Source organism: Coloeus monedula (genome assembly GCF_965178545.1).
Source record: "Coloeus monedula genome assembly, chromosome: 2".
NCBI lineage: Eukaryota > Metazoa > Chordata > Aves > Passeriformes > Corvidae > Coloeus > Coloeus monedula.
Genome location: NC_138782.1, coordinates 80,115,702 through 80,134,487, shown reverse-complemented (window position 1 = coordinate 80,134,487; position 18,786 = coordinate 80,115,702). Strand labels below are relative to the sequence as shown.

Below are 18,786 nucleotides of genomic sequence, written 5' to 3'. Positions count from 1 at the left end.
ACAAGTAAAGCACATCCTTTGCAAAAACTTGTAATTCTGTAGATTTTGCTTTACTGTACAAGTCACAGGATGATAGTTTTCTCCTTGCAATGCGAAGAGGAATCTCTATGAGAGTCAGAATGGTTTCAGCACATCTTACCTGCCACAGCTGCTGGCAGTCTGAAACGATAAGATTTAAAGGCTATTATGGAAGTAAGTTTCTCTGTCATTTTTAATGGTCAGCCTGTTGTCAGTCAAAACACATATAGTTCTAAGGGAAACACTGATTCTGATTTCCGTTTAGTCAGGTTTTTGGAAACACTGTTTAAACCCTGAAACCATTGATGAGGATGGATGTTAAAACCACATAAAATTGGTAGAGGGTTATACTACTTTGCCATTTTTACTCTGCACTTTTATAGATACCATTTGTTGTCTTCAACCAGAGTTTGTTTGGGTAGAGATTGAGCAATAAATGATAAGGACAGAGGATTTTTTCCTGGTTGCCTCCTGCATTTTTACTTATGACAGAATATTTGAAGACTGATATTGATATTGCAGAATGAAATGTTATTGAATTGTGATAGCTTGTTTCCAATTGTACATTTTGAAATAAGTTTCTCTTATCAGTAGGAAAGCAACACAAATGTGTAAATGTTTATTTAAGGATGAAAAAATGCTGTCCCAGGGTGATTCATGCATAGAAATAGGCTAGATTTAGGTTAAATACGTGAACTAAAATAATGTAGTGTAAGTGATCCGTAACTAATTTTCACTGCTTATAATGAAAACTCCTGTTATCTTCGAGCTGGAATTTAGAGATGCTGGAGGAGAGACAAAGAACAGCAAAATACATATATTTAATGACAGACTAAATCCTTGAATAAACATCAGATATTTCTGAGGGAATGCAAGGACTTTTCTTAGTATAACTTTGGTCATGACTCTGATCCCAGCTAAATCAGTTTGAGATTCTCCCCAGGCACTGCTGTGAGCAGAATCAAAGACATCCCTGCTATCCATTTTTGAGGAACCAGGACATGAAAAGATCATTTGTCGTTTTCCCCATTATCATATCTGGAAGGGTTTATTTTATGTCTCATATGGAATATTCCACACTTTACCCTCCTAAGCAGTGCTCAGGCCTATAGTTCTTACCCACCCAGAGAGCTCAGCTGAGATAATTCTTGTGGGAAAGAATAATTCATGTATTTCTAGGGGCAGCTCTATTGGGACCAAATAATAGTCATGTTTACTGGAACAAGGTTTGACTTTGAATGATATTTTCATATTTGATACCACTAAAATTTCATATTAGGGAGTGGGAATAACATGTTTCTTAAAATAGTATTATTCGCTTAAAGGTTCTGGTATGAAAGGACTAGATTAATTTAATCGAGATGGAGGGTAGTTGTGTCTATCTTTAGTGATTAAAAATATCCTTAGTGATTTAAAAATAACCTTAAGTTGTAATAAGGAAAAGACAAATTTGGACGCTCTGAAAAGGGTTACAAATGAAGTTATTTGATACAGATTGCACTTATTTAACAGAGTTAAAATGGAACAAAAAAGAAAGCTGGCAAAAACAAGTCATCATGGGAAAAAGTACAGTATAAACCCTGAAAGAGTGGCAAAAATTAGCCAAGAGACTCCAACTTTGTTTGACTCCCTTAAGGGAGTCAAATGGAAAAAGCCCCATTGATTTCAGTAAACATTAAAAGCTCAAGTATATGCTAAGAGAAGATATGGGTAATTCAACTAAATACCACAAGAATTCAGAGTGATAGTTACTAAAATCAGATTAGAAATGTATGGGCTTTCTTCAGTTAGAAGGAAGTCCTGACTTCACTGAAAATGAATTGGAGGCTTGCCATCTATTTCTCTGGGCCAAAATGTTAACCTGAGGATAATGTTTCAAGTGACTTTTGAAATACGCTGCATGTTATAGTTAATCTGGTTTTAATTTGTGTGATATTCTATTAAAATGAGGTTGCCTTTGCCAAGCTCAAGTTATTAATTAGTTATTAGTAACCATTTTCCCTTTCTTTTTACATTTTTTTAAATGTCAGTTTTTCAGGAATGGAAAGAAATACAAAACAGTCTTCCTGCAAGACTGCACTCATAAGCTGAATAATTCAAAGCCTGTACTGTCACAGTGCAATCAAATTTTTAATATGATGCTGTCAAAGTCATAAAAAAAGAAAATCAAATGTGACATCATAGAAGACAATGTATATAGCTGACATGACATCCTAATGTTTTAATTTCCCTGTGTTATATTTATTGGTTAATAAAGATAGACTTTTCCTTCTTTCCTCTGAGGAAACTCCTAATACAACATATTAAATATTTCAAAAAAATTACTATATTTTCATAAAAATATATGTAAATTTTGTGAATTCCCAAATATAAAGGAGATTAAATCATTTAAAAGGTAATGTAAGGCCTTCACTGGGAAACAGAACTAATTTGTGGCTGATGAGAAAAAATTATTGTCAGACAAATTTTCTGGAATATAGTAGGTATTATCTCGACAAAGGACATTTTATTAATTGTTCCTAACTATGGATGAACCTCTGTCTAAAGAAAGAAACTAAGGCACCCTTGCACTCAAAAAATATAGTAATTTCTTTCTGCAGAAATAAACTTTTTTCTGCTGTTTTTCTTCCTAAATTAAGTATATTTAATGCCAATGAAAAGTACTAAATTATCAGAATGGAAAATAAAACTGGTTTCGCCCAGTCTTTGTGGACCACAGGAAGCAACAGTGCAGTGTGGTGACCCCAGAATGATCTGCCATTTCAGCCTGGTTTGGCTGGCTTCTTGACAAGGAGAAAATATTTGCCCACCAAGATCTTCCAGGTGGCTAAGGACCAATTTGCTCCAAGAGAGCGGTGTACTGAGGAAAGTTGTCTGGAATGGGATTTTGGTTGATAACCTCATCCTCTGTCATCCTCAAAGAAACCAGCCCTGGTTGTGACTCCATGGGACCTAACTGGATCCCACAAGGAGCACAGCATCAGTGCTTTCAGAAGTGCCAAGTGCCATCTCAAGATCCTCTAAGAAATGGAGTGAAATACCAGTTCATTTCACACAGGCCACAAAACAGCTTTCAAATCTCAATGATTTTCCGTCACTGCTGCATGTTCGCTGTATTTGAATCAGTGAACTAGAGGTGAAAGGCTCCAAAAATGTGATTACTAGTCCCCTGAGACATTTAGTTCTTCAAGGATATCTTACTGGAAGTACTTATTTGTATTTCAGAAACTGGGGCAGAGAGAAATGAATTAACAACACACAAATATTATTCATTTGTTCTAAAAAGTGCTTTCACAGATATTTTTGGGGGGGGGTTGGGTTGATGTTTTTTTGTTTGGTTGGTTTTGGTTTTTATTATTTTGTAGACAGACTGTTTACGCCAGGTATTTGATTCTGGAATACATATATAATCTGTGAGCAAACAGCCTCATAGATTTGTATTTCTTTACCACATAATGCCGCATTTTTCATCTGACAGTAAACAATGATTTAACCATACACTCCCCTACCTGGCTAAATTGAAACATTCCAATATTAATGTTTGGGGTGTTGGGTTTCCCCCCCATATCTGCCACTAAAAGATCAATTAAAAACGTAAATGTAGAATCAAGTGTAGACTGAATGAACATCTGGTTTTTATCATGGATTTTTACGTAAAATGGATTATTTTGTCTAATTTAAGCCTAGTACTCTTTTGGAAAAAAAAATCAGCTTAAAACTATTGTAATCATTTTATGCTACAGTCCAAACCTACTATGTAAATAATGCTACTGAATTAAGGAAAGCCACAAACACTGAAAATTAATTGATAATCCATCAGTTCAAAGGTCTCTTGTCTTTTCTACAGATGTCTTCTTCCTCTTAGTTTATCCAGGACAGCTACTACAAGAATTTCAAACCAAGAAAGTGTGCTAGAGCTGAAATTGCAGGAAAGACTGTTTTCCCATTCCAGTGTTAGAATGAAGGTGAGAGGCAGGGATCCATAAGGTCTGAACTTTGAAGGTCACGATGACATAAAACATATGCTCTCTTCAAAATTATTTTTCTCATTGAGGCAATGAGTATGGGCTTTTTAAATTTTGGAATATTGGGGGGTGGGGAGGGGAGCAATTTGTATTTGTTGAGAGCATTTATTTTTATAATTAAGCAGTGTTAACTCCCTGTATATTCAAAGACTTTCTTCAAATGAGTCACCACATCATGTGAAGTCAGGTACCAACAGCAGTACCCAGAGCAGATTACAAACCAAGGACAGATGGATGCAGGTGGCAAGGAGACCATGCCAGACACCACGGGGTGAAGCAGGCTCACAAAGCAACAAAAACAGTTTTCTCTGTTTATCAGCATGACATTTCAAATTTCAAGTATCTCCTTTTGAAATTAAAGACACAGATTTAGAAGTCCTCAAAAAACTGTTTCTTCACCAAAATGTTTTGGATAGACTGAAAGGTAAAATATTGTAATGCACATACTAGCATATCAGAAACAATTTAAATATTTCATTTTTTGAGGTTTTTCTTCCAAACTAAAACCAGCAAAATTATTTCAATTCTGGGAAGCAAAGTGAGGGGAACTCATATTCTGACAGAATAGGATTTCAGTAAAGATTCTTCAGTGGCTTGAACTAGAGAAGAAATGCCTTCCTTAAAATTGAGGTTGTGGTGAATGAAGGCACCAATCCCAAAATTGTTTGTATAGATGCAGAGCTTGGGGCATGTGTGTATTCCAATAAACTGACTAATTGTGTACATCAAGTTACTCATATGACAAGTACTTTCACTTTATCAGAATTGAGTCCTTGCTGTATGGCAAAGCAGTGAAAGTCCTGTGTTAGAGGGAGAGGGTAAAACTTATGGTAGAATTTGATCTGGAATTCTCCATCAAGATTATTTTTCAATGGAAATAGTTCATGCTTTGAAATTAGAATTGGCATTAGTGTGGGTCAGTAATAGAAGACCACTAATTTAACTTGAAAAACAGAAAAACATAGTTCTGCAATTTAAAATTTGAAATGGGAAATATTTTACGGCCACTACTGCTGAGTATTGCATTTAAATGGAATGAGAGGACACCCAACTACACTTAGAGAGCAATCAAATTATTGCCTGTATGTTATGTTTGGAATAAAATTTATCAGTCAAGGCTATCAACCTAGGCTATACTGATTTTATGATTTATTTAAGCTGACAATAGAAGTTTTTCACAAACTTGCTGCTTAAGACTGTTATTCAGCAGTTCTAAATACCTGTAGTTTAAAGGCCAACGTTTAAGCATAATGAAGTTAGATTGCTCTGACACAAATGCTAATTAGTTTCTTGCAGCTACCAGACTTTTAAAGAGTTTTTAAGCAACCTCATTTAGATGAATGGAGAAAGAAAATGCAGTAGTATCCAACAAATGTCATTTGGGAACATAACAAGTTTCCTAATTCTAGAACTTGCAATAATTAGGAGACTTTCCAGTGCAAATGTTTGCCACAAACAACACTCACCTCAACCAGCTACACTAAGAGACAGCTGATGTCCTACATTCGGTATTAGGACTGGTATTAGGATTGGAAGGTAGGAGCTCAGGGAAAGGATTGAACTTCACTGCTTGGATGGTCTCCATGCCTTCCCTACAGATGCTTGTCGGCCACCCTGTCTGGGCAGCATGCCTGGGGAGCAGGGGAATGACCAGCTGCCTCCCGAACAGAGCTTCCTGGGGAACACAGCCAAAATTTCCAATGATTTGACCTCACTGAGCCTCGATACTCTGTACATAGCTTCCTGACCTGCTGGACCTTCAGCACTGGCCTGCATGCCCACGTGCAGCAAGCTGACAGCATTTGAGATTCAAACTAAAGAATATTTAAAGAGAAAGCAAAGAGAAATTTTCAAAATGACACTTAAAATACTTTGGCAGTTAAAATGCATATAGCTAGAAGTGTGTTTCCTGAGGCCCCATTGAGATGAAAGGTCTTCTTTCCACAGACATCCTAGGGAAGGCAAGTGCAAATAGATTAAAGCATCTGTATTTTAAAGCAATCATAACAAAAAAAAAAAAAATTAACAGCAATAATTACATCAGGTTTATAGATCTTTCCAGATAATAGATGTTTAAGCCTTGCATGGCAAATGGTACCAATATTCAATGGGAAGGAATGCCAAACTGCTTGCACTGGAGTGAAACACAGCAGCACTGCTATGAAACTCAAGGCTGAGAATTTTTATACTGTTGGTAATATCCAGCATGAGTCTGAAAATAATTTAATTTCATGCAGTCATTGAAATAAATAGGAAGATGGCTGCTGTGTGTGTGTACATGCAAACTACAGTATGAATGAATCAACTCAATTCAATAAAAGGAGAGAAGTAGAGTCTGTTATGTTATCAATGAAGCGCTCAGCTATATGAAAACATGATTTAATTTATGGTAATTTTACAGTTTCACCAGTTCTCCAAAAGAACAAAACCATAAATTGAATGTTTAAGAAGTGGATCTTTTTTAAGTCAGTAATTCTGCTTTAGGTAATCTTAGTGGCAGATAAATTTAAAAGATTGATTATGATCAAACCAAACCAATTTGTTACTTCTTTATGATGGAAAAGACACTGCAGTGGAAAGGAATGTCAGAAGAGAAACTTGAAAAATACACTTCTTTCAAAACTATTTTTCTTGAAATTTGCACAATTCCAAGAGGTTTTTTGGTTAAAAAATATGAAATTGTCTTTTATTCTTCCCTGAAAAAAAATTTCATGCAGCTGTAGATCTACAGGAAGTATATCACATCCCATCAGATGTTACTGGGAAAACCTGTAGCTTTCTGTGTTAAGGTATATAACAGCAGTAGTCTAATCTCTGTGTCTTAACCATATAATTAGTCTGTATGTATGTGTGTGTGCGTATACACACATATATGCATATATATAATTCTTTAGTGTATATATACATATATACACATACATACATATATATATATACACACTTATAAAGGAATATTAATATATATATACATATAAATATGTGCATACACATAAATACATACTTCTGTTCTTCCTGGTGCACAACAGCAGCTGATCTCCTCAGGCACCCTACCTGGTTAAAATCCTCCTCCCTGAAACTCAGCAGTTTTGGGGTTTTTTTCCCAATAGAGCAATTTGCTGTGGTGGATTTATGAAGTGATCTTCTTTTTCTTGAACTTTATTGGACTGGCCTAATTTGTAATTCTTTTTGCTCACATTACTATGCAGATATTTGTTCCTTTCATTGGGTTGCTATAGAGTAAGTAACTTTGATGTTTGTGCTCTGTATTTGTAAGTGCTTAATGCTGTGAAATGGTTATGGATTATCTATAGTTTTCAGACAAGTAGAAGAAAATGACTCCAGAATTATCCCTCCCTGGAGGTCAGAGATGCACAGCTACAAATGGAAGCCAAGGCTCTAAGTTCCCAATCCCCCAGCCCCAGCCATGCCTCCTCATATAGTACAAAATTGGTTTAGCACTGATTTTCCCCAAAATATGGGCAACAATTTTGATGCCATGAAGGGGAGGTAATATGTGATAATTCGTAGGCTACTTCACCAGCAATGAGTAAAGGCTGGTAAAGACTTGAGAAGATAGTCTCAGATCAGTCTAGATAGCTACCTACTGGTATGTATATATTTGAATGGATACAAAATGATATCTCTCTCTCTATATATATATGGTATGTATATTTTTTTTAAGCTTTCTACAAAGTATTACTTCAAAATAGTATTTTCCTCCTGATTCTTTACCACCTGTTCTCTTTTCTAGTTCATTCCCTCTTGGTCATTACTTAACATTTCCTTAACTTCTGTGACACTTTCTTCCTGCATTTTGTTCCTCATATTTGTTTTATTTCAATTCTTAATTTCCATCTTATCCTTTGTATCATTTCCCCAATTATGTCTTCTTATTTAATTATTGAAAAGTTATTTTATTTACCTTAAGGAGAAAAAAAAATGGGGGAAATTTGAAGTTTTCATTAACAATTATCTGTGATGAACAAGAGCAAAATCCACACAGAGACTTACAGCTCTGTAAAGGTTTTTAGGCAGCAGAAAATGTGACTTGGATGTTTTTGTCTGTATTAGCAACCAATTCAGCACAATAGGAGCAAAGCAGTAGATCAAAGCATCTGGTGTGGAGGTCCTTATATTTAAGCATGTGATCAATATGTTTTACCACAGACTAGATCCAGTTTGTTGTCTCAGACAAAATTTTAGTTGATAACTTCATCCCTGAAAGCAGTTTGAGGCTATTTGAAGGACTAATAAATTCAGATCCTTTTGTCCCCACTGCAGGTTATAGTACATTTGGTACAGACTGTAAGCAGAGCTTCCAGTTTACTTTGCTTCAAAAGAAATCCAACCCATGCATACCAAGGCTGCTTTCAAACCTCACCAATGTACGGCAGTTGGGATTCACTGCAAACCAACACCGGGTCTCCCAGTCAAATGGCAGTGTCCTAGGTTTCCAACAACAAACTCCACCACCTTGTCCTGAAATTGCACAATCTTAACTCAGTTCTTAGTCTTCAAATTTTTATTTGCTTCTGTCCCCAGAAGAATGCTAAGTCTTCTGAAGAGTGAACAAGTCTGAGAACTGTAAATATTTCATTGTTCTGGCTCATGGACTAAGTACTGCAATCAATTACTCATTCTTTGGGCAGCTGTGTCAGGCGCTAGGCTGAAGAGTCATTCACCACTATTGTGGGGGCAAGTAAAGATTTATTTCCCTCATTCTGATCATGGTTCCTATAGGTGTGGCCAACAGTTTATCTTGATACGGTCTCTGGGAGTAGTAGGTTGCAGTGCCACAACTACAGCAGGAAATCAGCAGAATTGAACTCAGACTGTCAATATTTTGGCTGGCAAATCTAATCATGATGTCATTAGGAGAACACCAGCACAATTCTTATCCTTTTATTTTAAAAGAAAGCTTGATTCCATTTCTTTTTCCCCTCCCTCCTGTTTCTAAAAATAAGTTTACTTTGCTAACAAAATCTGAAGCCTGAACAGATAGATGCACCTCTTTTTAATCTTACACAGGGTGCTTAACTTCCAGCTTGGTAAAATTTGAAACAGACTTAGTGATTAACACTCTCCTCTGTATCAAAATTCCTTTTCAGTGCCATGAAAATACATAGTTCTCTGGGTTTCCCACTACCCAGTCTGTACCATTTACCTTCCTGGGGGGTGCTCATACAGCTCATAAACACTGAAGTACAGATGTTTCATCCAATGTGAGGACAAGACACCAAAAGTGATGCAGTGAATTGCTCTGCCTTTTAGTACCCTAACTCTTTTTTGGATGCAACCATCAAGCATTGCAATGTCTAACTGACAGGTGCTTTGTTTATAAAGACTATCTCTACCCTGAGTTAGGCTTCCTGCACAAAGCACAGGAGATAGACAGCTAAGAGGGGCAACCATAGAAATCATCAAGCAGAAGGAAGAATAGCTTCAAGGAAATATGGGGGGACAGTAATACACGTAAAACCTAAGTTTTTAAGGTATCTGCTTTCAGCACTGGGGAGGTCTCTACTGTCCCCTGAAAATAAACAAATAAGGCCAATCTGCTTTTTCTTCAAAATTATTCGAACATGCTGCTAATTGATGCTCAAATATCCAGTAATTAGAACACTTGCCACTGAGGTGGATGACCTTTTAAACACATACCCACACTCCTGAGTTGAGAAAAAATTTAACTCACAGGCACTTTCAGGTCGGAAATGTGCTCTAGCTACTCACTAAATGGTTATTTTGGGATGAAGTCAGTGACTTTCTCCCCTTGAAACCTTGCCAATTTGGATAATTGATTAAATAACTAATGAAGCTGGAACTTAAACCTGACCCCCTTTCTTCACAGAAGAACAGACTAACATTGGTCTGTGGAGTGAATTGCTTGCCATTTGGCTGAATAAATATTTAAAAGCAAACTGAATAGTTCCAAGAGGGGAAAATTAAAAAGTTGTCCTGTCAAATAACAAATACTTTCTGGTTAATGGGAACCTTCTGGGAGGCAGGCAATCTTAAGTCTGATACTCTCTGTAGATCAGATGAAGTGGGCTTCTCCGTTTCCCAAGAGGGAATTTAATATTCTGCAGTTTCAGAAAGTCTTGCTTCTCCATTTTTTTTTCCCCATGCATGTGGCATCTGCCGTGGCAAGCATGGTCTCAGAAAATATAGTGGTCCTCTCTGTGAGTTGAGAGTGCTACCTCTTGCAAACAAGTTCAGCATCCAAGAACCTTGGCAGGGTCAGGTTTTGAGGGAGCCTGCTGCATGAGCACCATGAGCTTGGACTGTGCTGTAGTTGTGTGGAGGCTGGAAAGTGTTGGTGGTGTCTGAATGCTCAACTTGGTATTGTGCAAAGCAGCAACTAAATCCCTTGATAGAGTTGGTACTCAATTTTAGGGTTTAAAAAGCAACGCTTAGAAATACAGAAAGGTACTAATAATAGAAATATTCCATAAATTTAACATTTTAGAGCAAGATCTTAGTATCCAGTTTGGGGAACTAAAGATCTCTCTTCTTTCACGAAGGAGATATGGTGTAGTGAGTGATAATATGGCTTTCCATCATTACTTCGCCACTTTGTCTCCATTTGTCAGAAGGTATTCAAGTGGCAAAAGCATAAAATAAGTTAATGTCCAAAGGAGTAGAAAAATGTTTTCGTTCAGGGAACTAGGCTTCAGATGAAAGTTAATATCACTTCCCACAAATAGCTGGTTTAGACAGACTATTTACTCAAAAACATCTTTACTTTACTAGTCCTTTACCAGTTGCTCTTCCTGTTTAAGATTTTTAAGTCTTCATGGCTCCTGTGTCCTTGAAAGCAGCTCTGGATTAACATGATAGTTCAACTTAATCTAATATAGTTTTTACATTTTATTTTACATAGGTTTCTGTAGCACTAAAACTGATTTGCTGATGTCCTTAAAAATGTAATTTATTCAAGTTCAGGTAGGCATTTATACTTCCTAATGCTCCTTGAGCAATTTTCAAATCATAGATATAATTTCAGAGGAAATTCTAATGTTTGGGTAAGTCTTCCCTGATATGGAAAATGGAAGATAACCAACCCTTGACATTTATTATTCCCTGTTTAGAATGAAACCTTTCTGAAGCAGGATTAAGTTGACAAGAGCATTAGGATTTCCCAAATATTTATTTTTTCAATGTCTGCAAAAATATCTGCAATCTCTTGGCGGTAGGCAGGCAGGAAGCTGCCTTCACCTATTAATCTTTTACGACTTCCTCTAACCCAAAGCAACATGTTTTCATGCAAAAAAATGTATCTATCTAAGTTTTAACAGGTTGGAAAATGTTATTTTTCTGATTATAATATGTAGCTTCTTTGTTACATGTGTAATTCCTTTTGGATGAGTACCTTGCAATTCTTTGATAGACTTGGATTCTTCCTGGACTAGAATATATCTATTCCACTATATGTTACTCTTTCAAACTAGTCTTTCTTTATGTCTCTCTGTGACTTCTGGAAAGTCTGTATTTTCTTTCTGAAGCACAGATATGCCAGAATGGTCATTCTTTCCTGTTAAGAGTCAAATCCTCAGCTGTGGATTGGGTGCACATTAATACGTCTGGGAAAGCCAAATTTAAATATTTGCATTTCAAAATCCCTGAGTTTTCTTTAAAGTCAATGAGTTAAGATAGAGGTGTGCCTCTGACAGTTAAGTATTTAATTAATTTGAAAACAGCCTAACCTTCCATGTGAAGCCACATAAATTTTCAATTTAAGTACAAATATGGCACTGTATTTTAATCCCTGTATTTTTTTCTCCTTTTTTTTAAGTAATAATCTGCACCTTTCCTTCTCATCTTCTGTATCTTCTCATCTTTTCTAGCAGTATTTTATCACTCAGGGTCATGATCTTACTTGAAATATATATAATTGACCCAAAGTTGTGGGCCTGGAGTGGTTCAAAATGCACCATGAGTGATTTTTCCTTCAGGTAACTTTAGCTGCCAAGAAGTCAGCTAATCTTCAAGGATTCTTCTGTAGTTCAGAGAGAGAAAGCCATCACTGCACTTTCTCTTAGACCCCTGTCTCTTAGAGTCCCTCCCTCTATATAGAGTCTATATGGCACCACAGAGGAGCTTCAGTGAGTACCATGGAGAATATGCCTGATTCCTTTTTAAAATATGGCAGCATTAGTTCGGACTATAAATTACATTCCTACAAGACTTTCAGTTTCCAGTGTGCTTGACCTGGTTTATGTGTAGAGAGCAGGAAAGGAGCCAGATGAGCTTTCTGTGCCTCCCCTGCAGTTGTGAAAGCAGGGGACTGTGGCACAGAGATATTTGAGCTGGCAGCACAGAAGCCATTGTGGAGCAGCACAGCTGTGTTCATGCAGCACTGCACACTGAGTAAAGAAACACTGCTGAAACCAGCTTAATTCACGGGCAGAATACAAAAATTCATATGAATTTTTTTATAGCAAATAGATTCTAAAAAGTCCATTATTTAGTAAGCTTCTTCCAGATCACCACGTTCTTTCAGTTTCTAACTTGGTTTTTGACAGATCATCATCAAACCTCAGAGACATCTCAGAGACAGTTCATACAAGCCATTTGCTGCTTGACCAGAGTATATGGTCTCCTGAGAAGCAATGCGATCACCCTCCAACTTCTACATGTATACACATCTATGTCAAAGTGTTAAAGAACATGTTAAGCAGGAAAAAAGTGAGAACATCATGATATTCAGTTTTGGAGGAGTAATTCAACTTATTTACACTACAGATAAGTCCTTTTGCTGTTTTTTGTTAATGAATGCATGCTGAATGCTAGTAGACAAGTGCATGTCATTAATTATTCCTAAACCAAAAGGATACACAACCTAAATACTGCAATAAATGCCCACAGTGCCATTTCAAATAAGGTTTTCTGAAGCTTTTAATGACATAGCAATACTTCATTTAGAACCGCAAGACTATGGAGGATAAAGCTGCAATCTTTTCTGAAAGCCTGAGAAGCAAGTCTGGCTTTCTGTACAATCATTATCATTTTGCCAGCTGAATAGATGTCATTTAAGTTAGACCCTGTAATATTAGTGCTACACAGGGTTTTGTAAGAGAAAGTGTCTTGACTGTGTAGAATCAAATTTGTGTTTGCCAAGAAAAATGTCTTTACATTGGTATGGAGACTGGTCTCCATTTTGGTTTACTACTCTTTTTCACAAGTGTAACTCTGTTTTGTTTCACCTAAAAGTACTTCTAGGTTGGGAAATGACAATCTGTGTGTACAGAAATCCTAAACCAATAAACATTGGGCTCAGCTAATTTTATGACTTTCATTCTCAGCATAGATGAGCTGGGAGCTGACCTGCTCTGAGGGAATTGCTAGTGCCCCTCCCTGAGACCTGTCAGGAGAGTATGAGCTTTTGAATTTGTTCTATGGTCCCTAAGTTGCCTTTGCACCAGGAGAAAAGCATGGAGACAGCAGGTTGTGATCCAGCTCTGTCTTCTCGGAGCAGAAAGGTGACTCTAATTCTTTCACACACATATTGGTTTCTTATTGGACTTCTGATTTAAAAGTAACAAGGCACACAAAATAAGGGAACTAAAACTGGTTTTATAGCAGTAATATCTTTACACTGACTTTACTCCTAAAAATTCGCTGCATAGTTTTCCTACCACTTACGGGCACATGAAAGGGCTGGTGATACCTAATCTCATTATTCTGTGATATATGCTATGATTTTTTTTCTCTTAATGCTCTAACTTAGAAAATTATAGTATTGCATTAAAATCTAAAATGCCATTAGACAGGAAAAAAAGAAGAGAGAGAGCTAGAAATATGCACACAATAATAGTACACTTTTTATGCAAAATCCTTTCCAGCTGCTAAGCATATTATTGTCTTCTCTGTTCTGTTAGCAAACAGATACTGTTTAAAGTATTTAGGTTACAATAGATGTTTTAGCCTGAAACAAATTATGAACATATACTAATGTGAGCAATTGAACTTCTGTATCAGAGAAATTATAACTTTCAGGTGATGAGATGAGGGTAGGTGGAAGTTAATTAAGGTAATCATATCTGTAACCAGAGGATGATGAAGGATGATGTTTTTCCAAATCCTTACTTTCTAGATATCATGAGTGTAGATGGCATCTTCAAAATGCATCCCATACCAAAAAAAGCAAACAAATCGAACCAAACCAAAAAAATAAAGCTAATTTTAAAAGTATTGACATGTCTTTCTTTTTGATTCACATAATTTTTGGGCACACCTCATAGTCTCATATGGTTTAAGCTACCATTTTTGAGCTCTTTTTTCAGTTCTACAATAAAATCTGTACCATTGAGGCAATTCAGATTGAGCCTGGAGAGTGATAATGAGTTTGACTGAATCCACTGAAGTTGGATAAAACTGTGCTTCAAAAATGAGATGGAATTTTCTTCTACTTTACACATACTCTTTGTATAATTTGACAAATCTTTAAGTAATTTTATGTTTTCTCAACCCTTTTCAGAACTATGAATTTGTGCAGAAATAAAGGCAATTTTTTGCCTTATAGAAGTTTTACTTCTTGTGATAAAAAAATAAGGACAGTAGGAATAAAATCAGTCCACTTCTACACGGAATAGTTTTCATGGGCAAGCTGTTAAGAAATTATCTTGATATATAATTTGATCAGTCTTAACCTTGGTGAATCTTAATCCAAATGTGCCTCCTGTACTTGGATGATCATATACTTAAGCAGGTAGTACTATTGACATCAATGTGCCTACTCACCAGTAGGAATTTAAATCAGGGTGAGTAATCAGCATGGAAATGTCTGCGGCTATAATTATAATCTTTCACAAAGTAGTAGTCCCCTTGACTGTTCGTCTTGCTTCATAACTGAAGATAAGCCTTCTAGTTGAACCTTTGGTTAGTCTGTGTGGTTTTTGGTTATGGGATAGGGCGTGGGGAATTGGTAATGATGACTCACTATGACTTGATGCCATGAGCTGCAGCTTTCCCAGAGCAGCTGCTTTTTCTGATAAACATAATGCTCCACACTAGGCCTTTGATTTTGTGCAAATTTTACTTGCTCATTTGGTCTTGCTCTTTGTATTTTACTGCTTCATTCATCACACCTATTCTACTGTATGTTTCAAGATGGTCAAGTATTTTCATCTGTGTTTTTTATTTTTCTCTAGCAGAAGTTGCTAAAGGTTTTATAAGCATGAGTGAATGCAGGTTCAAATTATACCTCACAAAAATAGTGGGAGAAAAGTGTAACTGTAACAAAAATAGCCAGGTGGGGGGCAGAATGCTAGGGGTGTACACGCTTCTACTGCAGTTTTAAATGCTAAATCAGTTGTATGAAGAGCTAAAGGTCTGCTGCACCACGAGCACATGCCACTTCTTGGAAACAGTTCCTCTGACTATCATTTTCCCTTGGAAAATACTCAGGTCCTTGACTGTGTGCTGCCAACATTCATTCTGAGCCCTCCATATGGACAGAGAAGGGATTGTTTAATATCTTCTGTGTCTGATGATTATCCACTTTCACGGGAGAGGTTCTTGTTTGAGTTTTGCCAAAGAAAAAAATGTAGCAGTAATTCCATCCCTTACACTTCATGTTTACTAAGTAATTTCTTTTATCATTAATCACAAAAGATTGTATCTGATTTTTAGCTTTATGTATGTTTTATCAGTTTCAGGAACCAGTAACTCCGTAAGCATCTGGATTTTCTTCATGTATTACCAACATTATTCTATAACAGATTAAATATATTATCTACTTGATAATTTTAGAAATTAATGCATTTTCCTATTTTTCTTGGTAATGCCCACAAACAATAATAATTTTCATTTTTAATTTTATTCCCAGACTACATTCTAGACCCTGGTATTTTAAAGAATTATGACAACGGTGATTTAATCGTCATATGAAATACACGGTTTTGTTTTTAAAATTTTTGGGAGAACTTTTGGTTTGCTTCAGATCATTGAATTTTAGGTCACCCTGTGTTTGATTTTGGTTTGGTCTTTTTTCTTACAGTCTTATTTAAAAGGGGTTTAATTCACAACTTTTTTTTTTTTTTTTTCTTTTTGGCAAATGGATTTTGGAAATGGAAACCCTCAATGCAATTCATTTAATGTGGTACCTAACTACTTTGTAGCCCAACTGTGTATTCTCTACATGACTTAGGGATCACCATGCTCTTGTCATAAGCAGATAAATATAGATTTTTAGATAGATTTCATCTTTTGCTTTTGGTACAAGACTGAGAAAGTCCTTGAAGAATTTTGAGCATTGTGTTACCGCCCTTAAGAGCCAGTTCTTACACCACTGGATGAGATAAAGACTAATACTGGAGCCCAGACTTCAGAGAATATTCAGTTTGGATATGTATTTTGAAAGGTTTTATCATCTTGATTGCTAGTTGTGGTTTGCAGTTAACATAATTTTGCTCTAGGCATTGGCATGTGGTATTAAAGGAAATGTATTTTGCTTCGTGCTCTTCCTGTTGTTTCAGATTAGTAGTCTTCCATTTAAGGAGCCTCACAAACACCTAGAACGAGTACCAGGCCTCCAGGAACACCTTCACAGCCTCGCTCCCACTGCTCTGTATGACCCAGTTGCCTTGTGCAAGGTTGGAACATCAGTGATGTGTTGGAGCATCCAGACAAATAAACAACCCCTGGTGTTCTGAGGATTTGCTCCTCCCTGCTGCTGTGAAGCTGGAAATGCTGGGCTGTAGCAGCCAGCACAGCTCCCTTGGTACCCTCCAGGCTTTGCTGCAAACTCTCATCAGCTGGGGAACTGTCACAGGGAACTTACCACAAAGATAAAGGGAAACATTTTAACCTCACAGTCCTTCACTAACACCATGGAAGGTTTCCAAAATAGTTTTGGAAGATCTGGAAAAACAGATCTCCTTCTTCACAGAGACTGCAGAACAAACCCTGTTTTCAAAGGAATTTAAAAGAGTTCTGTAACACTTGTCCTTTGAGAAATCCTGAACATGCACTGTTCACACCTGCTGAATAAAATTGTTTTCTGAACTATTCTCTAATGAAGGGAATGTATTTTTTCCCTTCAGATAAAAGAAACCTCATCCCAAAATATTTCACCATTGACATTAGTCATACTTATTTAAAAGGGTGTTTAAAAGTTGCATTCAATGTAATTTGATTTCTGTGTATTATGGCCACTGTGCTGTTATCAGTCCATTCTCCAGAACTTGCCAGTTCTTGGTAAAAGCAATAAATTTCAGTCCTTGGAAAAGAACATTATTTTTATGACTGTGTCAAGATGAGTAAATTGGATTAAAAAAAACAGGTTTTCTCTATATAGATTTGTAGTGATGCTAGATGAAACTGAATTATGCTGATTATGAATATATTTATTTTAAATAATGTGAAACTGCATGCATATAATTAGATCTTTAATGCTAATTTTAGAAAATTGCTTCAGTATGGTCAGCATAATCTATTTTTTATCAGCACTTCAAAATTATTCTGGTTTTGATTATTACTATCTCTTTGCAGCAACAATAATTTTTATTTATTTAAGAAAGTGATTAAACACAGTTCAGCATATATTTTTGGAGGTAGTATAAAAAGCTCTTGCTGTGATACTAAATGTGAGACATCTGCTTTCTGGGTGAAATTATTGCACTAATGATTAAGAATCTATTTCTTTATTCTAACTTTAGAACGTTATTATCTATACAAATAGTATCATTAAAAAAAAAAAAACCAAAACAGTTTCTTAACAAGTTCCTTTGGAGTGGAGAAAACTTATTCTGCTGTTCACACAGGCTGCTTTCCAAAACATTTAAACTCCACTGATTGAAATAGAAGAAGAGTAAATAGAGCTTCAATAGTTAAAAGAATGGAAGTTTCCTTACTCTTTATATTAGATTTGGGGGAGTAGGTATGTGTTAGCTTGGCTTTTTTTCAAGGCATGGAATTTTTAGTGAATAAAAACAAGTTTAAGATGTGGCTTTTCAGATCTCTGTAGTTAACCCTGGACTCCTAAAATTGTTGAATGATGTTGAATGTAGTTGAATGATTATGAACATGTCTGCATTGCCATTTCCTCAAGGAGGGAGCATTTTCTTGTGAACCCAGCCTCATGAAGTTTTGGGTTGGTTTGTGTGCTTTTTTTGTGTGTGCCTTAAGATTGAGAGAAACTTCTTTAATGAATGATAACTTTTTGTCCAAGAGGATTTGTCTCTTTATTATTAAAGATTTTTTTTCTTTAGAAAGAAATTACAGTGAACCTTTCATTCAGAGTGGGTGATTTAATGATCTTCCCAAGTTGTGTTGAGATGTAGAGAATAAAATTTTTTTAAAGACTAGAAATAACAGCAGCATGTAACAAAGTGAAAATGTTCATCCAGAGAAGGGTCTTAAAGGAAATAATTAAAGACAGAAAAATTAAATAAAAACACTTTATGCTGAGCAAAGACAGAGAAGGAATAAGGAATGTTGAAGACTGCAGCAGCCACTGCACATGAATTGTTGAAAACACAATGGCTGCATTACAAAAATAATTTCTCAATGTGTTTCCAGTTAGAGAAATAGAAATTACCTTTAAAATTAGCAAGAAAGGAAGCATATCTGTAAAAATTAAAGATTTTAATATAAATTCTGAGGACTCAGTGATTTACTAAGAGATAAGTGCAAAATACCTGGCTTATGCAGCCTGCTCTCTGAATTATCCAGGTGCAAATTTCCCCCAAATTCCATGCAAAGCCTCCTTATGAGGGTAGTCACATAACAAGTACTCGAAAAG

At 36.1% G+C, this 18,786-nt stretch overlaps 1 protein-coding gene across 1 annotated transcript in view; it reads left to right on the top strand.

Moving 5' to 3' along the window:
* Nucleotides 1-18,786, top strand: part of FUT9 (fucosyltransferase 9) — a gene marked incomplete at both ends in the record, with an annotated part of 93,759 nt that overhangs the window by 1,410 nt on the left and 73,563 nt on the right. The window lies entirely within an intron of this gene.